Below are 14849 nucleotides of genomic sequence, written 5' to 3' on the forward strand. Positions count from 1 at the left end.
ATTCAGGTCTAAAAGCTCTAAACCCACAAACCTTTTATACTTTGAAAGAGAATTTGCTGAAAATAACAACACCATCTTTTGTGCACAGTATACAAAAGTGGGTACATCTTTCTTTTCTTGCTCAAAACACCCACACTGTGTGATGACACATTCAGGCACACACACAATTTGTGTATGACCGGGACGCTATGTTGGGTTTAATTGTTGGCATATCTCTGCTCATTAGCCTGAGCAAACCTAAGTTAAGTCTAGACAGAGCAAATAATTCATGGTGAATAATTTATTTGATAAATTTAGCCACTTTTTCATCTCTTGTCATATCGGTGAACAGATTGCAAGGAGGGTTTGGGGTTGGCTCTTTTTCCAACTCTGTGACTTCATTACCAATATTCAAAACCTTTGCTAAACTCATCAGTTGCCTTTGGCTGGAGAAGTCATAAACTGCTGTACCTGTTCCTTTATTTTTGGAGCTAAGGCTCTAAAGTTTTGAGTGACCACTCTGGCCTCTACGCAACAAAGCATCTACCTTCAAAGGTGATTGAATTCACTGAGGCTTGAGGAATGACCCTCAAGGATGTGGACCAGAGCACCTTACCCATGTTCACTATGAACACATATGTTCCTGCTCAGCTCAGGAGTGTCCAACCTCTCCATCAAGGAAGGGCACCAACAGTTTCTAGCAAACAGAATTCTTTCCAGGATATGAAATTTGCTTTCCACGGATAGTTTGCCTTGGCCCTCGATTGCTACAATATTTACTGAAAGCAAGCACAGGGAGGACACAAGCCCAGCGAAACCAGATTAATGTGGTGTTTGTGACTTCAGGTGTTTGCTTTTATTGGTTGCGCTTTGCTACTTAAGGGATGGCGTCATCAAGCACTGTGTGTTGCTCGTAACACCCATGTGAGCTCCTTGGGGCAAGAACATCTCTCCTCTGCTTGGAAAGCACATGGCACAGTGGGATGCCCAAGGAAATAAATAATAAATCGTAACAATTAGTGCAATCTTTTCTCTTGGTAGTAATTCTTGAAAGTGACAGAAGTCACAGTGTAGTTGCATCCGTAAGGATTAACAGCGCAAGTAAGGAGTACGGGATCACACCCAGCTGTTGCAGGCCACGTGGGGCTGAAAAATATGAATTTCTTGAGTTGATAACCTGTATGTTTAAACACTTGAAGCCCTTTTAAAAGAAAATAAAATTAATTTGGTAAAGGCAGTAACAGTGTGCTTGCAGAAAACCAGCAACAAATACTGATTTACTACTTTATTCCCAAATTAAAGCTGAAATCGTGAGGTTTTTTTTAAAGGGAAAGAAAAGAATGGGAGAAAAAAGACCACTGTGTCTTCTAAGTGAGAATAAAGCATAAAAGTATCCCTCAGAAGTTAACCTTCTTTTTAGATTACCACTTTGCAGGCCTAAATACAGAGAAGATTTCCATCCTTTGCGAAATAGCACTACTGCCAGTGAGCAGGCACCGTTCCTTCCTCCTCGTGCAGAAAGTACAGTCTGCAAAGCTGAGCTTTAAACTGCGCATCCAGTGCCGAGAGAGTTAATTTAGATTTGATAACAAATGGCTCTGCTTTTGAAACGAATGTAGCCTGGCAACTTCAACTGAGAACCCTTCATAGGGCCTCAATTATGTATGCAGCTTCTTTGAGAAATAGTTTCACACGTCTGACCCAAGGCCCGCAATGTTGTTGCCATGAAATAAAACTATACGTAGGCAACGGTTCATTTCTGTGCAACCTCCACATTTCTGTATTCCCCCACCCCGGGCACACACACAAAAACCACACAAAATTGCTTATACCAGACCGGTTTCTTCCATTTCTTGCATTGTCTCATCCGCCAGCATTTGAATACAAATTTAGCACATATGATCTTTATTCCAGCATTTAATCTGCATGCTCTTTTTTTTTCTTTCTTTTTTTTTAAGGAATTTCCAGCCACTCTGCCAGGCTGCCCTCATGAAAGTCTCCATGTGAAACCAGAGAGACGGACAACGGCTTAAACACCCACACCATTTCATTTTTAAAATTCTGCCCCCGCCCCCCACCCCAAAATGGCTGCTTTGTCTGTGTGCGTACACCAATAGCAAATGTCCTTCTGTTATTGTACAACCAATTTGATGTGTCAAGTGCTCACATGCTAATGGTGGTACAGTTTCTCACTTTTTAACACAGAAATTGTAAGGGTTGTTACAGACAGCGGAACACAAGAATAAACAGCTTTTATTTCAGATGTGACAAATTACGTTCCATTCAAATAACATGCAACATGTGCTACTGACCGTTATTGTTTCTTTTCATTGCAAGTTGGCTTTCTGTTTTTCTTTCTTAGAAGGGTTAGAAAATATTTAGCAGATACAGCCAGAGTTGATGTAAACAATTTAATTTCCTTAATTTGCTTTGCACTTTCTTGATGTGAAGTTAATTTTTTCTCAGTTTTCACTGGCAATGAAAGTTTTGCGGTGGACACAGACGTTGTTCTCCCCCGCAGAGCATTCATAATTTTTTCAAGCTTATAATAGGCAGGATTTGACGACTGGGATATTCCCTCTTACATGTTAACAAAATATGCCGCAGTTTGCATGCCCAGAATCCATTCCTTAGGAATGCTACTGGCAAAAGATTCCCTAAACATAACAAAAAGCAGGAACAGAAGGAAATAATAGCCAGCCTCTTTCTGTTTTGTAGCAAGAGCAACATTTATTCAAAACACAAAAAGAGTAGGAGTTAAGAATGATCATTTGTGTTTTGTACTTGAAGTAAAACAGGATTGTTTTCAGACCCCATATTTTATAATTATGGAAAATCTATTTGTCACAGATAATATAAACCTGCTTATTAAGCACAGACTTTGTTTTACAAACATAAAACTGGGCTTGCATTTCTACTGATTGAAAATGTGTGGCTTTATGTAACATAGTCAAGGATTATATCTGTGTCCTCAATTCACACATGAAAACACATTTACAGAATTACGTAGTTCCACAGTCAATCTATAAATTTAAGGAAATTCCAGGTTAAACCCATGAGTCCAGATGGACATCACTAAGTTAATTAGCCACTAGTAGATATCTGTGCCACCCCGATAGAGGGGATTGTAAGAAATGTGAAACTATAACAAAAAACCTTAATATTTTCTAGTTTTTAGTAGTCTTTAGTACTGTAACTTGTATTCCTGCATGCCTAGTGATCTAACAATGTAACTGTTACACTAATCCCTGTTTTCTCATTAAGGAATGTAGTGGAAGGACATGGGCACAAGCTATCACTTATCGTTAGACAAAATAATTAAGTGAAACAAAAGTGGTCTTGGTTCTCAGCAAATAAATGGGATAATTGTGGGACAAAAGAGACTCCTAAATAACTCTACTCCAGACAGCTCGGCCTTGGGAGGGCAAATGCGCCAAGCTACAGAGATCAGGAGGCACCAAGAGAGCAACAAGACCAGAGCCAAACACCCTGAAGGACACGATGTACGTGATGCTAGAACTGAGTCTGCGCAGAAACAAATGTCAATCAGTGAACAGTGTGACAAAGAGGATGGGCCTTCATCTTGGGACCGCCGAAGACCACCCAAAGATGCTAATAGGCATGCGTGAAAGATATTTACATATGCTAATTAGTTCCTAGAAAAATAACGAATATTTACATGTGTGATTGTATTTAACCTGAAGCAACAGGGTGTCTGGTGCGCACGTTTGGAGGAGAAATCCCCCGTGTGCCCGGCGCCGCAATAAAGAATCCCTGCTGAGCAGTATGCGTTGTGCTGTTAGGTTTTTCCTACCGGATCTTCGAATTGCCCCACCAAAGTCCATTTTAAGTCACTGCACCTTGCCCCAGACCAGGGAGGAGGGCGAGGTCAGCTACAAATAAAGGTCATACGTGGGATCTGTGTACATTAGGGCTTTCCCTTGCTTTGTGGAGGTAGAAGGTAAAACATCAGTGCCAGCTGAATGCGTGCAACATCTGGTCACTGCAGACATACAGTAAGAAATTAGGCGGTGCAAAAAGTAAGACCCTCACAGTGGCATCAGCTCATCTATGACATGTCGTCCTGTATATTTTTGATATGTATTTAACCAATATAATAACTCTACACTGGACAATTTTTTTGAGCTACAAAACAGTGTGAGATCCTACCGACAGGTAACATGTATAAGCAACTGTTTGCTGGAGGTTGGGGCAGTAAAGCTTGATTTATGAAATACGTGAGCTTGCTTATTTTAAACATGCCTCATTAAGGTTGCACTGATCTTGGGGATCTGTTACTTTGTGAGGGAAGTTAGATGCTAGGGGAGGAGCTGGTTGGTGTGGTACTTGAAGAGAGGTGTTGCACGTCTTACTTTAAGCAAAAGTATTAAATCCAGTCATGAAAACTGCAAAAGTTACAAGAGAAATGGGGGTGAAAGCCCTTGCTGACCAGCTGGCATGTGAGTCACCTCTCTTCTGCTTCATAGCAAAGTGAGCATCGTCCTCACAAAACATGAGGACCCAGTCAGCACCCTTGACAAGAAAATGTATGTTTCTGGAGAGATGCACCCACTCACACGTTCGGATCTCCAAAAGTGCAGACTCTCAGAGTTAGCTTTCCTTCTCTCTGTGCCCACAGTGCGCATTTTGTGAATACTGCAGGCATTGCTGATGTCCTCCAGGCATTGTCTAGAAGAGTCGATTTTTGCACCTTCCTTTTACATAGCAATTGTGCTGATGCACCAACAAGTCCAACTGAAAAACGAATTAACCAGACTGCCCATAATCTCCTCGGAGAATTTCTACAGATGTATGAAACAACGGTGGTCGGAGCACAAAAGAAGTGTCACAATGCCAGGGCCCCATTTCTTCTGAGAGGAAGAGGGGGGAAAACAGAAGACACAAGGACATTTGCTGTTTTGGTGTCTGACCACATTCTGCAGTCATGGCCATGGAGCTGATCTACGCTGCCCTCGGAGAGGTGATGACTCATTATTCATCCCATGTGCTTGCGGGTGAGTGTATAGCTGCTTATTAAAGTCTGGTTCTGTAAACACTTCTGCTTGACTTTAAGTAGGCAAGTAATCCTGTCAGGGTGAACAGTCAGCAACTAATTCTGGGAGCAATGACATTGCCAACATCTCAAGACTAATATGAAAACAAGAATCAGAATCCTAATGCCTTGAAGGCTGGTGAAAACCAGTTTTCACCATATTTTTATCTAGTTTGCTCTCAGAAATTATCTTTCAGAATTCAGCGGTTTTTTATGTAGCTGTTTTTGCAGTAAGAATGAGGGAAAAAGCACAAAAATCTGTAAAAAATAACAAAATGTGAAAGAGATCAGCACAAATATTGCTCCCTTAAAAGAAGAAAATACCCAGCATACAGGACAGTGGAGGGCTTTTTCCTCGTGTGGCGCATGAAAAATAGATTAAAATAGCAAAATTTACACTAACCATGACAATTTTTATCTAAGCCATAAGGAAAAGTATATTTTCTTTTTAATAAGACAACTCCTTCCGAATCTCAGGCAAAAAAATAGTGCTTGCAAAGGCATATAAAAGTGCACAGCAAGAGCTGATCAGTCCTTTAAATAGTGGATATAACTACTAAGAATATACATTTGGAAATGTCCAAACCTACAGCACAGTGTTGCGGCTATGTACAATGAGCTTCTATTTTTAGTATAGTTACAGAATGATCAGGAAAATATGCAACAAAATTCTTCTAAAAAGAGCAGAAAACTGGATGATACTTGAGTGGTAAGTACACTGGAAGAACTTTTGGGGCTTCTGCATCCCTGTTAGGAAGTGAGGAAAACTGAAGTAGGGATAAGAAGAGTGCAGTTCCTCTCCCACACCGCAGAGAAGTTGCTCCACAGAGGCAGAGGAGTAAAACTGCCATTTACTCCACTGTGATTCAATGTCCACTCCATGGCTTTAGGGTAACTTTTGCCCACAAAGGCCTCAGTGAAGATTTTTACTCATGTCCCACTCCTGAAGTTACAGGAGAAGGGCACTCAAATTAGTAATTATTGTAGTTAGAAAACGGTCATCTCTTCAGAGTTGTTTTTAAGATATGACGAATTAAAGCTTACTTAGAAATGTTGAAGCTCATAGATAGTGGATGCTAATCAGACAGAAGGTGACGAGTAGGTCAAGGAGAAAAAGATGTACACAAGGTTACAGTTAGTGTACTTTATATCTTTGTGATAGTTTCATCTAAAGCCTGGCCGCAGATGTTTTACAAGCAGCCTTTTTTTTTCCTAGATGAAATGCCATAGTCGATTAAGTATTTCACAAATGACAGAAAGTGATGAACTCACATCTCTGAGTAATCCCTTCTGCCCACGCCTCTGAGGGTACAGAAGGCTCCATCTGCAGTGGGTGCAGGTGCTGAGACTCCATGGAAACGGCATATTTGGAGAACCAAGAGAAGCAGTACAAGAGGCTCGAGCACTGGTGTGGTCCTCTTCCAGGGCTTACGGGCACAGCACCACAGCATAAGGTGGCAGGGCATCTCATGTGAGAAAAATGCATCTGGTCAACTGTCTCCTCGTCTCACCCCAGTCATGAAGCAGAAGCCATACTTCTTTAGGGCCTTGGAGGAACAGGGAGAACTTTTGTGACAGAAAATCTTTTCCTGTAGGATAATCCACCTTCCTGGGCTGTGTCTCTGAATCAGGATTTGGCCTTCTAAATTTCAGGCACAACCTAAAATTCAAAAAGAATGTTACTGCTGCAATTGTGATTGTGTTTGTCATTCCCGTTGCTACTACGATTACGATTATGATTACTGTTATTGACCTATGATTTCCCAAAGTCTAAGGGTGGCATGAGTCATCAGATCACACCAGCCCAACCTTCCAAGCACCACAGGCTACTGCATCTCATCTGCTCTCTCCTGCACTGAGCTCAGGGACCTCTGTGGTTTGACTGAACTGCTACTTGCGTTTAGCTAGAGCACATCTTCCAAAAGATGTCCAGTCTTCATCTGAGAGATCGAGATACTTCAGCCTCCCTTGGTGATTTGTCTGACGATTGATCAGCCTCCCTAGCAAGAGATTGTGTCTAATTTCTCATTTAAATCTGTTTGGCTTCAGTTTCCAGCCACTAGTTCATCCCACGCCTTTCTCTGATGGATTCAAGAGCCCTGTAGCACCCAGTCTGCTGTCCCCGTGTAGGCACGCACACACTCTAATCAAGTCCCCTCTCAAGATGTCTTTTGATAAACTGAATAGACGGAGTCTTTAAGCCTCTCACTGTAAAGCATTATCTTCAGTATAATAATCATTTTGAGGGGTCTTTTCTACTCCCTTTCTGACTTTGCATCTTCTTTTTTTAAAAGGACCCCACAACTGAATTGTTTTATTGATGGTGTTTCCATTGCAGAGTGCAAAGACAAACCCTATAGATGCTACACCTGCATGGACAGCATCTCCCTTCTCTTGCCACAGCAACACTGGGGTTTGGTATGACACTGGGACCTTCTTCTCAGTCACTGCTGACGAAGTTGCAGTCACATATTTTGCAGGCACAGCTTGCTTTCTACATGCAACTTTCATACATCTGTATTAAAATGTCAGAACAGACTCCACTTATTAAGTGAAACAGACCACTGTATTTGATTGTCCTCATCAATGTTCATTACATCGCTAGCGATTTTAGAGTTACAACCAAATCATCAATTAAAACGTTAACAAGTGCTAGCCGTGCTCCTCTTCTCTGCAGGTCCCATCAGAAAATTCCTATTTTTACATTCCTACTTTTAGAACCATATGTTAGCCAGATCTGAACCTATTCACCATTTATTCGTTTGGGGTTGGTGAGATGGAGAGTAGCCTTTGTTTTATACATCGTAATAGTAGTAGCTTTATCCAGAAATTAGGTCTGTTTGACAAAATTAATTTCCCTTAATCACTTGTGAGCTGTCCTTTAATTCCCTGTCAACTGATTCCCAAAGCAGATTTTTTTCTCACTGGCTCACGTTTCTCGGGTAGGACCACATGCCCTTTCAGAATATTGGCACAGCAACGTTCTACCAGTCTTCTGGCATTTCCCTGCTATTTTGCGGTTTATTAAAAATTACCGTCAGTGAATGAGTGCTCTCGCCAGTCAAGTCTTTTAGGATTCTCGGGTAAAAGTTGTTCAGCCCCACTGGCAGATGTTGTTTAATGTCTGTTTGTTGACTGGAAAGCACTTATTAACATCATTAAATGATATTCTTATGTACTAAGAATGTCCTTATTGTTTCCAAATGGAGAACAGAAATAATTTTGAATGCGTCTGGGTTGCCTGTCTACTGATAGGTTTATCACAACTATTTGCGAGTAGAGTCCCAATATTTGTAAGATCTGCTTTGTTCCCAGTGTATTATTTCTCTTAATTTATATCTCTTTTTCACATCCTTGTATCTTTTTATTTCTGTGATGATACCTTGAACCTCTTTTTCATGTCGTAAACTTTTTAGTTACCTACACAAAAACTCTCTTTTATACATATTGCAATCCATTTTCTTTGTTCCCCCACTGTAACATATTTTTAAATTTTTTTTTAGATTTCGGTATGCTAACCTTCATTTCTCCTCTTAGTGGCCAAAAAATAGTGTGGCCTGTTTTTCTCGTGTAATCATGGTTTTTGGCTGTCTCATAAATTCATCTTATATAGCCCTTAATTTTCATACACATCTTTAATTCTAAACAGTCCTGTCCAACATATCCTTACATTTTCGCTAGCCATGAGACTTCCAGTTTGAAAGCATGACGTATATGCCATATTACTACTTGAACTTTTCCTCCTTTTAGTCACACTGAATGCAATCAAGTCAAAATCACAGATTCTTGGGTAGCAACCAACTTGCAATGATTAAATCTTTCTTTTGTCCATCACAGTGAGATCTAAAGTAGGATTATTCACTGTTAGGCACTTTATCTTTGGAGACAGCGAATGATCACTTCTGTTTCTTAGCAGAACTCTCGATATGCTTCTGAGGCATCTACTTTGTGTAGCCCACGGCAAGCTGTAAGGCACCTACATCTATTTTATGGCCTGTTTTTATATTTTTGACTTTTACAAGTCAAATTGTAAATGGATTTTTAAATCATTGATGAAAATTTTAATTTTATTAAGACATAAGCAAGAACAGTAATGCCTACAGTAAAAGCAGTGGCTAGTGATAGGAATGCTATGGATAATTATTGTTTTATGCAGCTGTTCAGGAATTAGCTCTAATTGCTGGATGACAATTAAATAAAGTAGAACATGCAAGGAAATATTTTTAAAAGTATTAGCTTTTTCTTAAAATTTCTAATAGCTGTTATATAACACCATGGAATGCTGTCAATTCAGTTTTCCCATTTAATTATATAAAATGGAATTCATAATTTCAGTTTTCTTAATTTACCCTGTCCAGAGTTCTGAGCTTTCAGTTCTGGGCTTTCAGATTCCTGCTTCATGAAATTAGCACCTTATCTGCCAATACGCAAGTCAGACGCCTGAGTTTGCACTTTATTTGTAAATACAGTAGCAAACTTCTCAAATCTCAAATCTTGTTTATCACTTAACATTCAAGTACCATATTTGTTTGCTGTTGGGACTGCCCTTCAAAAGCGATAGATTAATATATGGTCTTGAATCTGAAAAAATGAACATGAGGTTTCTTCAGGATCAATTCTTTATGCGTCAGCTCCATGAGATATTTGATCTTCCATCATTTACTAATGTATATGAAAACCAGGCACAGTGATCTGTGTTAATGTAGCAATACTCTGCCCTCAGCAACAATGGTTTCCTTGTAAGTAGAGTCTCGGTAAAAGCAAATGAGAGCAAAGTGTACTGAGAGACTGTTCATGGACTGCAACCATCAAGCCTTTCTTCTTCTTGCTGCAAAAAAGTGCAGGTTCTGGGTGTTAATCACAAAATGTGAGCAACTTATGGCAAGACAGCTTGGAGAGAAGAGTTCCCACTCACTGCAAAATACAAAAAAGGAAAAACGCAAGACAGAAACGCAGATGTGGATGACCTTAGTGATTCACTCAGCTGAATATAGGTTTTATAACTCAAACACCTCATGAACAAAACAAAGTTTTCGGCTGACTTCAGACATAGTGTGAATGCCATGTGTGACAGAAGAAATGAAAGAAAGGATGTTAGAGCGGGAAATGAGAAATGCTGAACCTTCATGTCTCCGTGGGAGAAATCATTCTCCTTGAAATATGGCCGCTGGTGTCATTGCCCCCACTGCCCTGCAGCATGTAAAGATGCTACCTGAGTGATAGCTAAGCCCTCTTAGATTATATGTATTTGCCTGTAATTTCGTAAACTCTTTGTTATACTTTCAAATTAAAAAAAAACCAAAACAAATTGTGTTGTATTCATGAAGGTCAAACATGAAGGGGCCAGACTCATGATTCTAGACTCCTAATATTGCCTTTTCCTTTGCAAAGTCAGTACCTCACTAGAAGAACAGAAGACCTTCTGTGTAATGTTTATAAATCACAGGCAAAATGAGTAGCTCGGTGTCTCCTCATGAAAATGGAAACAATCTTAAGTCACTTCCCTCCTTTTCTTCTCTGGAGTATCCACACAGTTTGACTTTAGGCATTTCATTTAGATGTTTTAAATCAACCCCAAAGACATTTAACTCTTGCTATTGACTACAGAACCAAAATCTTCTGCTGGTAGATGTGTTGATTCACATCTGAGCCTAATGCCCTATGCAACCTTTTCTCCAGCGTCACCAACAATCAAGCCCCAAACCTCTGCCTCTTTTTTTTTTTTTCACAATACTTGTATTCCTTTTAGAATTGTATTATTTTGTGTGTGCATGTGTGTGCTGCTTGGTTAGAGTACATGTGACTAAGTTGTTGTTATCACCTTCTGATTTTATTGTAATTGTTGCATTTGGGGGAGGTGGGGATGGAGGAACTCTTCATGTTCCAGGAAAAAGAAAAGATCTAGTCAGAATATTCTAATTGAGTTCAACCCTCAGGACTCAGAACCCAGAAGAAAAAGAAACCGGTTACAAGCATTTGTTTGTTTGTTTGTTTGTTTAAACAAACTTCAGTCCACAGCTGTTATTATAGTTCTGGGGGACTCAGACTGTTGACTGTTTGCGTGGCTATTGTCTGAGCACTAAAGGAACCTACAGGAACAATCAAATTCTTCCCGTGCCATCTGCTTTCAGCTGAATGAGGTACCCAGGACACATAGCAAGGCTCAGCAGCCTGACCATGAGGGACAGATCTAGCCCACCACAACATTTCAGGGCAGTTTAGGACCATTCCCATGTCCCTACCACAGCCCAGAGTGGTTTTTGACTCTAAAGTGGTCTTCTGAAACTTGGCTTCAGTGGAAGAGCTTGCGGTATGTAACGGCCATAGCCCACCATGACAGCGTTGCCTCTGAGGGAACAGTTTGGTGGGACTTAAAATCCCCTTGCATGGGATGGCCTAGAGGAAGAGAGCTTCATTTTCTTTTTGCACTTGCACTGCAGCTGCGGGAACAATGATAGTACAACTCTGCAAAGACTGGGGCTGCCTATCAGCTCCTGCCTGGCAACTGCTCTTACTATAGACTGTGACAGATTACTTTTCAATGAATTATGAGAGTCTTGTTATTGAAGATGAGATAATAAATATGTATATGTAGCATATTCGTGTGGGAAAGCTGATTCCTCCATCCCATTAGTGGCAGGGGACAGCACTGAAAGGGGCAGAAAAACTCACCTGGTTAACAGGTGGCTCAGGAACTGGTGCCATCGGTCAAATTTTGGCTTCTTTGATCATGAGGAGGTGCACACAGCACCAGGCCTGCTGGTGACAGGTGGATCGCAGCTGTCTCAAAGGGGAAAAAGGATTCTTGGCCACGAGCTGGCAGGGCTCATTGAGAGGGCTTTAAACTAGGTTCGAAGGGGGAAGGGGATATTGCCCAGCTCTCTAGGGACGAGCCCAGGCTTGGCGTGCCAGGGTAAGGGGTGAGATTGACAGCCCAGCTCAAGTGTGTCTGTACCAACGCACGCAGCTTGGGCAATAAACAGGAGGAGCTGGAAACCATTGCACAGCAGGACGGCTACGACTTGGTCGCCATCACAGAAACGTGGTGGGACAGCTCGCATGACTGGCATGCTGTCGTGGATGGCTACAGACTCTTTAGGAAAGACAGGCCAACAAGGAGAGGTGGGGGAGTTACTCTGTTTGTGAGGGAGCAACTGGAATGCATTGAGCTTGGCCTGGGGGCAAATGACGAACGAGTTGAGAGCTTGTGGGTTAGAATTAAGGGACAGGTTCATACAGGTGACATTACGGTGGGTGTGTACTACAGGCCACCTGACCAGGAGGAGGAAATTGATGAGGCCTTCTACAGGCAGCTGCAAGCAGCCTCACAGTCACAGGCTCTGGTTCTCATGGGGGACTTCAACCACCCTGACATCAGCTGGGAAGACCATACAGCTAGGCAGGTGCAATCCAGGAGGTTCCTACAGAGCATCGATGATAACTTTCTGATGCAAGTGGTGGAGGAACCAACAAGGAAAGGCACGCTGCTGGACCTTGTGTTAACAAACTAGCAGGGACTGGTGGAGGATGTGAAGACTGGAGGTAGACTCAGCTGCAGTGACCATGAAAAGGTTGAGTTCAGGATCCTGCGTGGAGGAAGCAGGGCGATAAGCAGGATCAAAACCTTGGACCTCAGGAGGGCTAACTTTGGTCTCTTTAAGGAGCTACTGGGAGGAATCCCTTGGGCCAGGGCTCTCGAAGGCAGGGGGGTCCAAGAGTGCTGGTTGCTCTTTAAACGTCACTTCCTCCATGCTCAGGAGCGGTGCATCCCCCTGAGAAAGAAATGGAGCAAAGGAAGCAGGAGACCTGCATGGTTAAACAAGGAGATTCTAGTGGAGATCAGGTGGAAGATAAAGGTCCATGGAATGTGGAAAGAGGGGCAGGCAACTTGGGAAGAGTACAGGAATGTGGTGAGAGCATGCAGGGATGCAACGAGGAAGGCCAAAGCCCACCTGGAACTGAATCTGACAAGGGATGTCAAAAACAACAAGAAAGGCTTCTTCAACTACATCTGTAGCAGACGGAAGGCTAGGGACAACGTGGGGCCGCTGCTGAATGAGGAGGGTGTCCTGGTGACGGAGGATGCGGAGAAGGCAGAGCTACTGAATGCCTTCTTTGCTTCAGTCTTCAGTGCTAAGACTGGCCCTCAGGAATCCCAGGCCCCGGCGGTAAGAGAAGCCGCCTACAGACAGGACGACTTTCCCTTGGTCGAGGAACCTGATGAGGTTCAACAAGGGCAAGTGCAGGGTCCTGCACCTGGGGAGGAACAACCTCATGCACCAGTACAGGCTCGGGGTGGACCTGCTGGAGAGCAGCTCTGCGGAGAGGGACCTGGGTGTCCTGGTGGACGACAGGTTAACCATGAGCCAGCAGTGTGCCCTGGCTGCCAAGAAAGCCAATGGGATCCTGGGGTGCATCAAGAAGAGTGTGGCTAGCAGGAGGAGGGAGGTTCTCCTTCCCCTCTACACTGCCCTGGTGAGGCCTCATCTGGAGTACTGTGTCCAGTTCTGGGCTCCCCAGTTCAAGAAAGATGAAGAGCTACTGGAGAGAGTCCAGCGGAGGGCTACAAGGATGGTGAGGGGACTGGAGCATCTCTCCTACGAGGAGAGGTTGAGGGAACTGGGCTTGTTCAGCCTGAAGAAGAGAAGGCTGCGAGGGGACCTTATAAATGCCTACAAATATCTGAAAGGTGGGTGTCAGGAGGATGGGGACAAGCTCTTTTCAGTGGTGCCCAGTGACAGGACAAGGGGCAATGGGCACAAACTGAGGCACAGGAAGTTCCGTCTGAACATGAGGAGGAACTTCTTCTCTCTGAGGGTGACGGAGCACTGGAACAGGCTGCCCAGGGAGGTTGTGGAGTCTCCTTCTCTGGAGATATTCAAGACCCGCCTGGACGGGGTCCTGTGCGGCCTGCTGTAGGTGACCCTGCTTCGGCAGGGGGGTTGGACTAGATGACCCACAGAGGTCCCTTCCAACCCCTACTATTCTGTGATTCTGTGATTCTGTGAGGGATCGCTTAAGCGATCTGGATGCCCACAAATCCATGGGCCCCGACGGAATGCACCCATGAGTGCTGAGGGAGCTGGCAGATGTCATTGCTGAGCCACTCTCCATCATCTTTGAGAGGTCCTGGAGGACAGGAGAGGTGCCCGAGGACTGGAGAAAGGCCAATGTCACTCCAATCTTCAAAAAGGCCAAGAAGGAGGACCCAGGGAACTACAGGCCGGTCAGCCTCACTTCCAACCCGGGAAAGGTGATGGAGCAGCTTATCCTGGAGGCCATCATCAAGCAAGTGGAAGAAAAGGTTATCAGGAGTAGACAGCATGGATTCACCAAGGGGAAATCATGCCTGACCAATCTAATAGCTTTCTACGATGACATGACTGGCTGGGTAGACAAAGGGAGAGCCGTGGATGTTGTCTACCTCGACTTCAGCAAGGCTTACAACACAGTGTCCCATAATATCCTCCTAGGGAAGCTCAGGAAGTATGGGCTGGATGAGTGGTCGGTGAAGTGGATAGAGAACTGGCTGAATGGCAGAACTCAGAGGGCTGTCGTCAGCGACGCGGAGTCTAGTTGGAGGCTGATAACTAGTGGTGTCCCCCAGGGGTCAGTACTGGGCTCAGCCTTGTTTAACTTCTTCATCAACGACCTGGATGAAGAGTTAGAATGTACCCTCAGCAAGTTTGCTGATGACACCAAACTGGGAGGTGTGGTAGATACACCGGAAGGCTGTGCTGCCATTCAGTGTGACCTGGATAGGCTGGAAAGCTGGGCAGAGAGGAACATGATGAGGTTCAACAAAGGCAAATGCAGG

General features: G+C 43.3%; 2 long non-coding RNA genes across 3 annotated transcripts in view; one reads left to right on the forward strand and one right to left on the reverse strand.

The window, feature by feature from the left end:
- The window catches only part of LOC142365749 (uncharacterized), a 46300-nt gene extending 42380 nt beyond the window's left edge, over positions 1–3920 (forward strand). The window contains exon 4 of one of the 2 annotated variants that reach the window (XR_012766617.1): positions 1938–3920. This is a non-coding gene — a long non-coding RNA (uncharacterized LOC142365749). The remainder of the gene's footprint in view (positions 1–1937) is intronic. The other variant, XR_012766616.1, reaches the window with a different exon arrangement.
- The window catches only part of LOC142365747 (uncharacterized), a 109841-nt gene continuing 97231 nt past the window's right edge, over positions 2240–14849 (reverse strand). Inside the window, exon 6 of the long non-coding RNA XR_012766613.1 lies at positions 2240–6692. This is a non-coding gene — a long non-coding RNA (uncharacterized LOC142365747). The remainder of the gene's footprint in view (positions 6693–14849) is intronic.

Source organism: Opisthocomus hoazin, chromosome Z (assembly GCF_030867145.1).
Source record: "Opisthocomus hoazin isolate bOpiHoa1 chromosome Z, bOpiHoa1.hap1, whole genome shotgun sequence".
NCBI classification, from domain to species: domain Eukaryota; kingdom Metazoa; phylum Chordata; class Aves; order Opisthocomiformes; family Opisthocomidae; genus Opisthocomus; species Opisthocomus hoazin.